Source organism: Belonocnema kinseyi, chromosome 2 (assembly GCF_010883055.1).
Source record: "Belonocnema kinseyi isolate 2016_QV_RU_SX_M_011 chromosome 2, B_treatae_v1, whole genome shotgun sequence".
NCBI lineage: Eukaryota > Metazoa > Arthropoda > Insecta > Hymenoptera > Cynipidae > Belonocnema > Belonocnema kinseyi.
This window is the reverse complement of record NC_046658.1, coordinates 57,463,879-57,477,680: the sequence shown is the minus strand read 5'-3', so window position 1 is coordinate 57,477,680 and position 13,802 is coordinate 57,463,879.

The following is a 13,802-nucleotide window of genomic DNA, read 5'->3' as shown; positions in this document are numbered from 1 at the left end:
TAATATTCCTAATATTTTCGATTGTACCAATTACTCTCCATCGTACTATTTCATTTCTATAACTTTATCGCCATTTCGTAATTTTTATGAAATATTTCGAGGCCTACTCTATGGAGTAAAATTTTAACGCGTAGGAAAACTGTTTTTGAATTAGAGTCTTAATAAAGCTGTCAAGGAGCAAATAAACTCTGCACTCAGAAAAATGTTTATTTGAATCAAACAACAAAATTCGTTTGAATTCATATAATTGAATCAGACAAATGTTTTGCTTGAATTAAAGAAAGTTTCATTTAATTTTAAGAAATGGAAACTATTTGCCTTATTGATTGAAACAAATAATTTGTTTAGTAAGATTTGTTTGATTTAAACAAAACATTGACTTTTATTAAACAATGCATTTTTTTTAAATATGTTTATTCGAATTCAGAAAAATATTTCTTTGATTCAAACAAAAAATACAGTACAAAGCAGTACTACAAAGTGCCGCTAGGCGTGATAAAGTGCTGCCGGCGGTTCCTAAGTAACTAACCTAGAATATGAATTAATTTATCATGTGATTTATTTGATGGCATTGGTATTTGTTCATTTTTGTATTATTCTGAAGGTTCTGATTTACTGTGAAATCTTGAATTGATTGAAAAATGGACGAAATATCTCTAGTTTAGGAATTACTTGAATTGTAGGGCGTTTTCCTTGGATATAAATTGAAGATTTCGAATGTAAGTCTTTTTCAATACTAATTTCCTTTCTTTATAAAGATGATTTATAACATCAATCATGTTTTTTCTATTATAATTATCTTTATATAATTAAAAGCAGGAGCACTTATACATACATTCAATTTAAATATCTAACCCTGGTTCATTTCTCATTATTCTAATTTATGATCGTTTTATTCAGAAATTAGAAGCACAGAGTTAATAATTAACCAGAATTAAGCTTTGGAATGAATACGTGTTTTTGGTTTTACATATGCAACGATAATTATGATTAAGAATAAACATATTATCGATTTCATACATTATTTTTATAAAGAATGCTGAATTTTGAGGTTAAGTGTAAAAAAAAGATTTACTTCACTTGAACAAAGTCTATAATTAATTGGAAAAATATATATTCAATGTAAACAATAACTTTAATAATTTTAAACAAGAGATTTATTTAAACAAACCAAAAATGTATTTGAACCAAACAAATAAGGACAAACAAAAAATTTATTCGAATTAAACAAACATTTTTCTGAGTGTGTAAAAATAATTGTGTATTTCAATTGTAGCAACTGTTCCCAATTTTGGTTTTTTATTTTTTTCTAGTAAATAAAATACGGGTCATACACGTAAAAAATCCAACGCTGTTGCATTTTAGTTACGTAAATGTAAAAAATCTAGAAACTTAATTACAAAGTCCTCGCATAAGGGGGTTTTCAATTGATTCTGGTAGTCTATAATATCCTGCGGATATTTGGAAACAAGAAGCAAAAAATCCATCATACTGCGTCTTTGAAAATGTCGATTTTTTTATTTAAAATAACTAAAACTAAAAGCTAAAATATCATAATTTTTACTTATCGTATTATAGATAACAGAATGTATCATAATCTATTATAATGTATTTTATGTCGAATGATTCACTTTCATTTTTGATCATATACTCTTTGATTTGAAGCGTATCGACATTTTTTAGATTAAATTATAATCTTGAAATAGGAAATTTGGGAGTAAAAGCTTTTTATTTCAAAATTTTTAAAGTTCAAAACTGGTTTTGAGACTTAAGAAACGAGATGGATTCAAGTTTGCGAAGAAACGTACGTAATCAGTAAATTTTTTGTATTCAGAGTTCTTACAGGAAACAGAATGACATTGCGTTACAAATTATGTAAGGATCACATAATGTGAGTTAATAAATTAGCATGATAATGCGTAGCTCGTATGAGCTACTGCGAATGGTCCTATATAGATGAATTTCATTAAGAAGTGTTCACATGTCAGTGAATACAAACACACATTCACATAAAAATACACACGATACGTTATAGGCGTGCTCCAGTCCTTTTGTCAGAGCCCATATTGAATTGGTTCGTGCCCCGGAAGTCCCCACTACCCTCGTCGTGTTTATTATTAAGCCTATTCAGTCGCAAAGATTTATGTAACTCCCCGATGACAAAATGGCTTGACTCTTGATCGACTCATCTCCCTATTACAAGAGAAAATGATGAATGGCCAGTAATTATCAACGAAAGTACAGTGCTGCAAATTTGCTTCACTGTTACTGTATAATTAATGCTCACAGAACTTTTCAAACACGAAGAGAATTAGGGGATGTAAATTTCAATTTTAATTATGGCAGTATAAACAGTACTATAGCTCCCAGTTGCACGCAACAATGAAGCTGGTTAAACTCGCGAGCCTTAGAGCAGGTCAGCTTAAGAAAGTTACCAGAAGTTACCGTAAATTACCAAATATATTCAGAGATTTTCGGTAATTTATGGTCACTTTCTCGAGACTCAATGCGCGTAAATAAAAATGCGCGCATTCGCATGCAACAGATACAAGTAATTAATTTATAAATGAATGATTCAATTAAATAGTATTAAATTAATTAAGAATACTTTTTCATTTATTTATATATAAGAAATATTAGAAATATTCTTTTCATCTTTATTTACAGTACCGCCCAGTCCTTTTAATTTCTGCCCATTTTCGTGATTCAGCTTCAACTCCTGTCAAAATCTAGGAAAATAATGGGAAAATTTTGAAAGTCACGCAAAAATAAAGCTGAAATCTCCCTTTTAAAATGATATCGAAAAACTAGAAATGTTCGCTTGTTCTTAATTTATAAAAAAAAAAAATGTAGAGGTGTGTGCAAGACGAAAATCATCCGGTCGAGCTGTGACTGCGCAGTTTTGGACTCTATTTCCCGTGCAGACAAAAGATGAAGCACCGCTCGACCGAGTGATTTTGTTTTGTGCACGCCACTACATTTTTTATGACAATTCGACTAGTCAGATTTGTTCAGTTTCTTGGTTTAATTTTAAAGAGGAGATTTCCAGTTTCATTTTGCGTGACTTTAAAAGTTTGCTTTTATTTTCCCGTAGATTTTGACAGACGTTGAATTTGAATCATGAAAATTGGCAAAAATCAAAAATAAGAACGGTATACCTCACTCACTAAATCACTAACTCAGTTTCTATATTGGAAAAAATGCTTTAAATGCAGCTTCTTGCACTTAGAATTTAATCAACTTTCTAATGTTTTTTGGACATTATTATTCTACCATTTTTTCGCAGAGATATTCTGCGAGAATTAGAAGCATTATTTTAATCGCTAGTTTCTTTAGGTGACTCTTGGGCGGAATTTTTATAAAATTTCCATTGTAATTTTACAATAAATGCATTAAAATATTATTAGAAAAATGTAATTTAGGTTCACAGTACATGTTTTGTACACTAAATTAAAATAAAAAGGTAAGTTCCCTGAATATGTTTTATATTATATGTTAATCAAAAATTAAAAAATTGCTGGCCTTAGTGCTTAATCATGCGGAAATCAACAGTTAAGTATGACGAATAAATTAAATATATCCAGAAACAGTACACTTATTGTAATTTTAAAATAAATTGATGGCAATTTGACTATAAATGCGACTCTCGGTTAATTAAATAGAAAACTTCCATTAGTAGTACTCAGCCCTTAGATCGAACTCCGGACCTCCGGCTTGGAAACCTAGCGAAATACCATCTGAACCAACAAGTCCCTATATTCATCTTAAGTTTTTAATACTCAACGAGTTCAAAATTTCAACTTTGAGTAATATTTAAACTTGGAAAATGATTCGGGGATCATTCCATGTATTTCTTTCGCCTTATTATTTTTAAACTAAGTAAAATGTGGTGCTGAAATATTGGAAAATGAAAGAAAATATGAAAGATGAAAAGGCAAAAGAGATACCTAACAATTTTCGAAAAATGTTTTTTTCTCTTTTGCTAAAAAATTTTCAAACATTGAAATACACATTTTCAGAAAAGGATTTGTTCGAAATCCTATTTTTTATCATTGCATCAATAAATTAAAGTTACATTTTGCTTATCCCTTAAACCTAAAGACTTTTAATATCAAATTATTTATTATGATGATATTCATCAACCCAACATCTCAGGGATGTTTCACCATTTAAAAAAATGAAAATAATTGATTTTGTCACGATGTTAAGACGCTTTTCGGAAGCCATGCGAAATTCTAGTTTCTAAAAAATATTTTCTCATAACAGGAAGTTTCTTTTTAATCAAACTTTTTTATTATCGATCAAGCAATACGTCAGCTCAGAAGCAAATTTTTTTGAAATTGCGATTTTGATTTCACACAACGATTTTTCACTCTTCTGCACAATTAACATTTTGTCCGCTGCCTCTTATTCCCTTTCCAACCTTCATATATCGATCCCCTGTTGTCTGGCTTCATTAAAGTTTGTATGGAGAAAGAAAAATTTGTATAAAAATATTTTCATGCTCATCTTACAGCCGCCATCTAAGCAGAGACAATTGCCGTTTGTTTTTAATTATAAGGATCTTATGCAAAGAACTTGTACTTAGAAAAAAAAACTTCTACGGGTCAGGCAGCGGGTCAAATTTTGGTTGATCTAACAAAATGTTTGATGAATACAACACAATTTTGTTGTTGAATCAACCAAATACTCCAACTAGTAAAAGATTTGGTTAAAATGTTGTAATTTATGACAAACATATATTACATTAGCTGCATTGTAAAAGATTGGACTTCTTTATGAAGGGAGGTGAGAGTAAAACAAAACTCGTAAATCGGTCAATGAGTTCGAAATTATTACGCCAGAGTGCCCGGCGTTAACTGGATTTTAATATGACCCATCATCGGCTACAAGCTCTAATTTTACTAAACCGCTCCTACATTAAAGTCTATTATCTGTTATTCGCGATCTGCAGTTATATTTTAGCCATGAATGTATTAAATACCTAATTCTTAGTGCATATAATACATGTAGAATTTTAGACGTGAAACATGTGTATGAGTAATTCAATCTTGCACATATATATGTCTGTAATTTTGCACATATAATGAGCTTAATTCGACGTCTTATACTTTATACTTATAGCAGCAGTTGTCTTTGAATCTACAATTCATTTGTGCTACGGGGCGTGAATATCAATGATCAATTCCAATGATACAAAGGGTGGTCCACGCTTCCATTGTTTTTCGCGTTATTGCTTGAGATTGCGAAAGATTTGACACGTTCTTCGTCCCATTATCGAGATTCTAGATATATCGAAACATCCGGCAATTTCTTCATTTTATGGCTCTGTTTGTATAATGTTGCATGCTCTATATCATCAGAATAGTATCTTCTCAGGTTTTTCATTTTTAAAAGAATAATGGATCATTACTTTCACAGGTGTTGTAAGTCGATTCCACATTTTGGAGAAATGTATTTAATCCGAATGAAACGATCATTCACAGTTTTTATTAGGTTAATCAATCAAAATATTTTTAATTTTTCGTATAAAGAAACTTATAAGGTAAACAAAATAGAGGCGGCCTGCCAGATTGAGTAACCCGGGTCACTAAATCTGAATAATAAAAGTTTTGAGTTCACAGTACTTAAATATTGCAATCAAAAAAGGGGATTACTACATAATAAATTGCAGATCAAATATTCATTTAGACGACAAGATTATCGTGGCATAGATTACACCAGATATAAATCCAAAATTAATCTTTTTCTGAAACAATGCGCTGTTAACCAGGAGCGGATCTTGGACAATGATCGGGAAAAATCGTGATTTACAGCACTGATAATGCTAATTAATAGATATTTCACCTGTTCTCGTGAACTATGAATCCAGCACTATTGATTTAAAATGTTTTAGTATCAATATAAGTAATATATTGAAATATATTGTAAAAAATACTGCGACTTTAACCCCAGCCATACTTGCAGCCAATGCTGCAAAATATTTTCTTATCCCAACCAAACATTTTTTTGAGAGAATTATAAATTATTTTAGCTAATAAGATTTTCGGAAATAAAAAATGTTCCAAACCACCTAAAATATGTGAATATATAAAACAAAGAAATCAAGGAATATATTTGTGATGGATATAAATTTTAAGCGTAGCTAAATGTCGCGTGCTAGAATTTGCGACAATCATAAAAAAAGAAAGTTTCAAAAATCTTTTAGAAATATATGCAGAACGAATAAAACATTTAAAATATGGACACATCGCTATTTAAACTATTAAATTTATTGTAATTTCAAAATTTCAAAACAGTTTCTCATCTTTTAGTATAATAAATGAGATAAATTAATATGAAGCGTTACTGAACATTGCATACAAAATATTATGCGAAAATTGTCATCATTATTAACTATTCTTTAAAATCACCGCTAATCAGTTGATTTTTAACTATACTAGAACTTTAGTAAGTATGAAATTAAAAATTTGGCCACAATTACGATATTTTTTTAATATTTGTTTTCCAGGCTTTATCCTAAAAGAGGAATCCAGCGTGACCAAAAAAAAACTTGTCGGACAGAATTAGAAGGGATTTTTATCCCGTAGCCATCCAACCATTTTCTGGTACCCTTCTCTCGTCCGATATAACCACAATATTTAAAGGTTAAAAAGGCACTTTTAAATCCTTATTTTTTAAATTTAAAATAGTGAAATAAATTCGTCAGAATTTCAAAAATATGTACGATTTTATAATTAAAATTTGAAAGTTTCATTATGCAAAAAACAGTGAAAAATAATACCAAAAAGAAAAACGAAAAACTTGCGAAAGTTCCTTTTTGGCAATTTAAAAAAAAAAGTTTATCAATGATGCATATAGTTAAAAAGAAAGTGATTTGTAAACTTGTGATTTTCACCTCGAATGCCAGCTTCAAAAAGTATATTTATTTTGCAGATTTAACCTAAGGAAAATGTAATAGAAAATATGTCTTCTTTCAAATAAGTGTATAAATGTATACACACGGCTCATTTCATGGGTACGACCCTTTTTTCATTCGCTTTCTCGTTTCCGAGTAGCGGGATTCAGAAACAGATTTCTATAGGTACCTGCGCGGACCCAGGACAGACGACAATATTCTAAAATTGAATGAAAGTTTAGTGTAATAAATTGTCAAAAATTAAAGTTAAATAGACACAAAAAGTAAACTCAGGACACAATTTGACACACTCAACTTTCGTTGAATTTTAGGACGCTGTCCTCTTTCTTGAGTCCACAGGTACCCAGAACGCTCTTCCAAATCGCACTATTCGGAAACGAAAAGCGAATAAACAAAGGGCGTATATCTATTAAATGAGCCGTATTTTTCTCTTAATTTCCAAGGCCTTGTCCCTTCTCAAAATTCACATTGTGGGAGTTCTTATGAACCCATGTGGATGGCTACGGGTTAAAATCCTCAATTCTAAACACCCTAACAGTCCGGGTAATAGGAGAAGTGAGGGGAAAAGAATAAAGAGGTATTAGAGGGAGTGCGGAGAAATGGTGGGAAAATTTTAAGAGGGAAAGTAGTGGGAATGATGGGAGGAAAAGTAGTAGAATTCGGGGTAGTAGAAGTGTGAAAACAGGAGAGAGGACGTAGGAAAAGCGATAGAAATAGGAGGAGGAAAGAAACGAAGTGTGAGGATGGAAAGTAGCGGAAATGGGGGGAGTAGAGGGAAGGGCAGTGTTGTCTAGGGAAGTGCGAAGAGGAAAAAGTTGGAGAGGAAGGTGCTGGAAAGGGGAGGGGAAATCAAAGATTAAAGTGTGCGCTGGAGAAGTAGAGGAGGAGAGGGACAATGGGGGGGGGGGGCGAAATTATTTGGGTAATTAAATTTTTTTTTAAACAAAGTTGTCCAAAATGTCAAAACTTGACTAAATTGTGGTTTGATATAAGTACTTAATAGATAAATATTCATACAAAAATGTATTACTTAAAAGGAAAAGTATAAAATGATCGGGACTTAAAGTGGCGAAATTTCTGACAATTATTCTTATTCAGTTCATTATATTCAAGAAATTTTTTTATTCAAACTTGTTTTTTGAGTCTAGTCTAGACTAGACTAGAGAGACTTTTAAGTCAGAATAAAGACAACTATTTACAAAAATGATCAATGTTGACCTTTGGGACACCACGCCTCCAAATAGCTTTTGCACTAAGAATAGCCAAACGAGGTACTCAAATGATTTCACCTTCGGATTTTTCACACGATTCAAGCTCTAGGCGGTCTTTTTGCAAGACTAATTGTAAGATTTTGGCGAAGGCTAAAGACACGGATAAGTTGCGCTGTCTCTTTCGAGTATCGCGAATCGATCGGATTCAGGTTGGTAGACACAAATGGGCTTTGGGTTGTTACCTACCACTTGATTCTTGAAGGGGCTTGGAAATGGCGTTAGACTATTCCTATCTAGGTATACCATGACCCACAATCGAGTCCACAATAGTATAATGGAGTACCATGACTAACGATTATAGAATATTCTGAAGCGATCCACAATGCAAGCCATGATTTTCGACGATTGGGAATCGATCGTCAAAAAAGGATCTCATGCGACACTATACATAGTATATATGGTCAGAATCAAAATGGCTAAAGATTCGACACGGGCAGACTATCAAATCGGCATTGCTCGCAAGAGGAAAAATACGGTATCACAAGTCTCGAACCCCCCAATGAGAATGCGATGAGAATGCAACTTGATTGGCATATGCTACCCTGCTGAACCTTTATCGACGACATGGAGATGTCACGCATCATTTTTTAGGACTCTTAATGGTATTAGAAAAGTTGACCGCGAATCGAATCCTTGAGGGCTTAATCGAACGCTACTTCCGTCAGCAGTTTTGTCATGAGAACTTGTACGTTTCGCATGCGGTACGTTGTATACTGTATAGAGACTTAATTTCGAATGAAGTCGTCTTTAATATAGTTGGAAAAAAATTCGGCAAAAAGTCGATTAGAACTGTGGATTTCTGATTAGGTATTAGTGAAGTAATTTCAACGTCTAGACTCTAGTTGATGGTCAAACTTATCCTTTAGGGAAAAAAAAGTTTGGACGAGTAAGGTTGAAAGAGGTTTTTGATTAAATATTTGACGTAAATTGGCACACAGGGAATTGGCAGCGCTGCCAATAATAAAGAAGAGATTTCATTAAAAAACCCTTATTAAAATTATGATTTATTTCAAAACTCAAAAACTTACCAATCTGTAGTTTTTTTTTTTAGTTGACAAATTTTAAACTGATCGTTTTTCTTACTAAATTAATATTCAACTTTTTGCCTCGCAATATACTTTTAGAAATTCTGTGATTTTTTAATAATTTTGTTTGTAACCATTCTGATACTTCCGCTGTTTAACCGTTCAATCATAATATTTTAACATTTGTATTTTGAATTTAAATTTAGCCTCATGTGGGGATTATATAACTACAAAAGATTTTGTAAGCTCAAAAGGATTACAAATTTCTAAAAATTAAGATAATTGTAGGTTTAGAAATTTCGATCTATTAGAATTTTAATAAGACTTTACTTTCGTATTGAAACTTCTCCAAATATTGAGAACTTTAAATCATTAACATAAATCAATCAGAATTAAAGCATATAATATGGAAGGTTTTTAAATAATTAAAGGGGATCAATATAGAAAATTATGAATTCTGCATCTGAAGATTTTTTAATGCGTCTTAATTTTGACATTTTTCATAACATAGGACAAGTAACAAAAGAACATAACATAGGACAAAGTGATATAAGAAATCTGCCCACTTGCGCGGGCGCATTCTCATCGCGTGTCGTGCGCGCGGCTCGCTTCGCTCGAAAATGTAAGCGCACCCGGGTTGCGCATCTGTTGAATCTCGCGCTTTAAAAGATTATATTTTTTATTTCTAATGTTGTTTTGTAAATAATTAAATAAAAACTACGCGTCTTATCAAAAATTTATCAATAGAATAACAACGAATATATTATCATGCACCCAAGATCACCGGAAGTAGGTTAATTGTATATTTCAAGCAAAAATAGTTTATGTGAGCTTATGTCACTCTTCTAATTTAAATCAGTGTTTCTCAAAGAGCTGTTTTTTAAAATCATAATCATTTTAGAAAATTCCCTGCTGCAATTATTTTGGAAAATGCACTTTTTCTAAACAGAATTATAATATTTACTCCTTGAAAATTTGACGTAAGTCGGGTTTGTAATTTTGGTCTAATAATTCTCTGATCCAATTCAGAAATAATTTCTTATGAAAATATCCTATACCCACTTAAAATTATAATTCTTTTAAAACATTTCATGTTCATGTTGCCTTTCATGTATTGCAATTTTTCAGTACATTATAGTACAGTATCAGAATTCCTTTAAAAAATTCCCTTTTTAAATTCAGAATTACAGATATCTCTTCCAAAATCCCCTGTTCCCAATCCTTATAACAGTTTTTATATTATTATTTTAAAAAGTAAATCTTCTTTCATTGATTAAAAAAATATATATTCACAATTTTAAATAAATAGTACTAAACTGGAAACTGGATTGTATATAATTGAGGATTGGCCTCCAATTGGTCTTGAAGCTAATTGCAGGGCCTCCAGACGTAAAAAGTCTAGTCCATATGAACCGTTTTCAATTGGAATACATAATATTACGCAACATATGCGAATGAGTACCCGCGCAATGCACCTTTTCACTACGCTGATGATGTTTCACGCTACAGTGAACGGGTCTCTCGCCACGAAGCGGCTTCACTCACACTGAAACCGCCGCGGTAGCGCTTCTCCGAATTAGTGGATCCGAGCCAAGTAAATCCAGGTCCCCATATACTTTGCAATTTTGAGTGTACCCCGTATAAAATTTCAAAGACTTTAAAGAGTTCAAAATTTTTTAAAATTTGCAAACATCATTAACTTATATTACCGTCATCATCGAGAAAAAAATCCTTTTCATTATTCGTTTGCTTCGTGATTAAGCAAACTGAGAATAATAAAATATGAAAACACTTTTATTAATACGATTTAGTACAATCGACCGAAAAACCTTGGTTGCCGAATTTTATCAAATAAAGTTACGTATATGTATTGTTACTCTGTTGAATATTTAAAAAGGGAGTTTTGGTGCTAGCAATACATCCTTTTAATGCTGAATTATAAATCTACATGATAAAAGGAAAATTAATTTTTTAACGAAACTTTAACTTGAAAAACTTATGTATAAAATGATCTTCGATATTTTAACAAAAATTGTTAGTATTGTTTTTATTATGTATTTTATTTAACAACAGCATATGATACATGATATAACCAATATATTCGCTTAGGTCCTATACCTGTGCAAAGAGGTGGAAATATAATTGAACTAATAATTTAAACTAGTTCGGCGAATTTATTGTAAAATTAAAAAAGAATCTGAAAAATTCCTGGTTTGCATATACAATTTCCCGGAAGTTGTCCGGCTTTTCCACGGTACTCAAAATTCAAGGCTAAATTTCTGGCTTACTCGGTGTGAACATTCTGATGTAAGTATTAAAATACGACTCGTATCTTAGTAACGTGTAATAATGTAAGTAGAAGGCCAGCACAGAATATTGGCATCACTTTTTCAGTGCGAGAGTGGTATTACAATTTCCACCAGGATAAATTCAAGTCTTTCCTTGATGAAAAGGGTGAAATGACATCGGAATATTTGACCTTTGAGTTCCAAGCTTCAGAATTTTTTGCTCATTCATTGTCAGATTGAACAGGATGCTGTAATTGAACACCATTTAACCTCGGTGATACCAATGTCCTACAAAGCTAATCGATCCTCCCTACACGCACAAGCTTATTCTGATTATTTCCCTCCTTTATCATCGGCATTCTTTAAATATAGGAAATCCGCATACACAGGGGGTGTTTTTCTCCAAGCGAGTAAGCGTCGTTCGGATCGAAGTTGATCAACGAAGATGAGATGGGAAAATTTTCCTTAATAGGATTACAAGGGTGACGGATTGAAACCGAGGGGTGAATCTGTAGACAAATATTTAAGTGGAACGAATAGAAAAAAGGGGCAACCCTTATTTATAGGATCACTCTCTGGGACTTAGTAACTGAAAATTTGGTTATATTATTATTGCTATTATATCTAGCTTCAATAATTTTAACTTTATCAGGATTATAGTTTCCTACACAATTATAAGTATATGCTTTAGATAAAAGTATATTCATAATAACATATGATTTACTTATATAGCTTATATTTTCAATTCACAGCGAATTTTTAATTAAGATGGAAATGACTTAAAATGACATTTTTATTCTTATACAAATTACAGTTCGCACAGATTATATCTACATTTGTTCCATCGGATTTTTAAAAGACTTTTTCCCTCTCGTCTCATTTTGCGTGTGAATAAATTCAAATTTAAGTACAACCTCAACAAAGGCAAAATATGTGGGCTATCGTAAAAGTGATGTAATATCAAAATAAAAAACAGAAGAAATTGCAAGAAATAAGTTCCTTAAAATGGCGGGCCTCTACTTCTAAGACGGATCCTCCTTAATATTTTTGTGTGAAACATTATATTCATTAATAAAGTAGATAAAATAGACCTGCCATTTCCCATAGAAAGTTTTCCAAACTTTTAAACTCTGACATACTTTTTATTCATTTTTAGGCAATTTGAAGACACGTGCTTAAAAAGATGTGAGACACCTAAGACAGATCTCGTTTTTATTCGAAACAGGAAGTATAAGTATGACGATGAATAGAATTTATATATATGAAATATTGAATAAAACGATTTTTAAAGTTTTTAAAAGAGGACCCTTGTTTCTAAGACTAACAATTTAATATTTTGTTTTCAAAATAAAATTCTATTACATTCTACACATATCCGAACGTTTATGCAAATGAATGTTATAAAACAATAAAGTACAAATTTATGGATGCAAGAAAGGCATAAAGAAACACTAGAAAATTGTGAATATATCTGAGAAGGTTTGAAAGGAAGATGTTGCGATTTGTTCAGTAGGAAGAAAATTTGGAATGAATCCAAAGGGTCGCGTGCCTAATAAGCAGATCAAGGCTGACATCTTTTGAGACCTCAATAATGCAAAGTCGTTTGTAAGATTGGAGTCGGTCATCGGTCGCATTGTCCTGCTGGTGAAAAATTTCCGGTGGAATCGTAAGTAGGTGGCTTTCTTCTGTCCGAGAAAGGGCAACAAAGGGAACCGCGTTGTCTCTATTTTCGGTCCTTATACACAACAACGTTCTGATAACTAGAATTTAATGCACGGGCCGAGCGAAAATTATGGGCTTGGTTGCGCGGACGGTGCAGAACGCAGGCGTTTCGAAAATTCTCGGTAAATTACAGACAGTCACACCTTTTCGCTCAGTGGAATGGCTAAGCGCGAGATTTCCTGCTCCCACGGCTCTAATTAATTTCCAGGACCGCCAACGAAGCTCCTTCGGCCTGCTTTTCAAAATCGATAAATAGAGCCATAAAGGGCTTTTCTTTCACGGATTGTGAATGACTCCTGCTAAAGAAACGCCCATCTTTTTTACTCAATTAAATCTGACAAACGACGAATCACTTCCACCTTATTTTTTCAACATAGAAGGCCCATTAGGACCCGCCATTAGATTATCCCACCAATAGATTTTACCTGAGTCAAGTGCATACACAAAATAGCCGGTTCTTCGATGCAGTGGGTGTGATGTTAAATATGCCATCAAACTTTTTTACCTTTAATCCGATGCGACGGTAAAAAAATTTATGTTTATTAATTAATTTTCTTATGGGAATATTTATTAACAG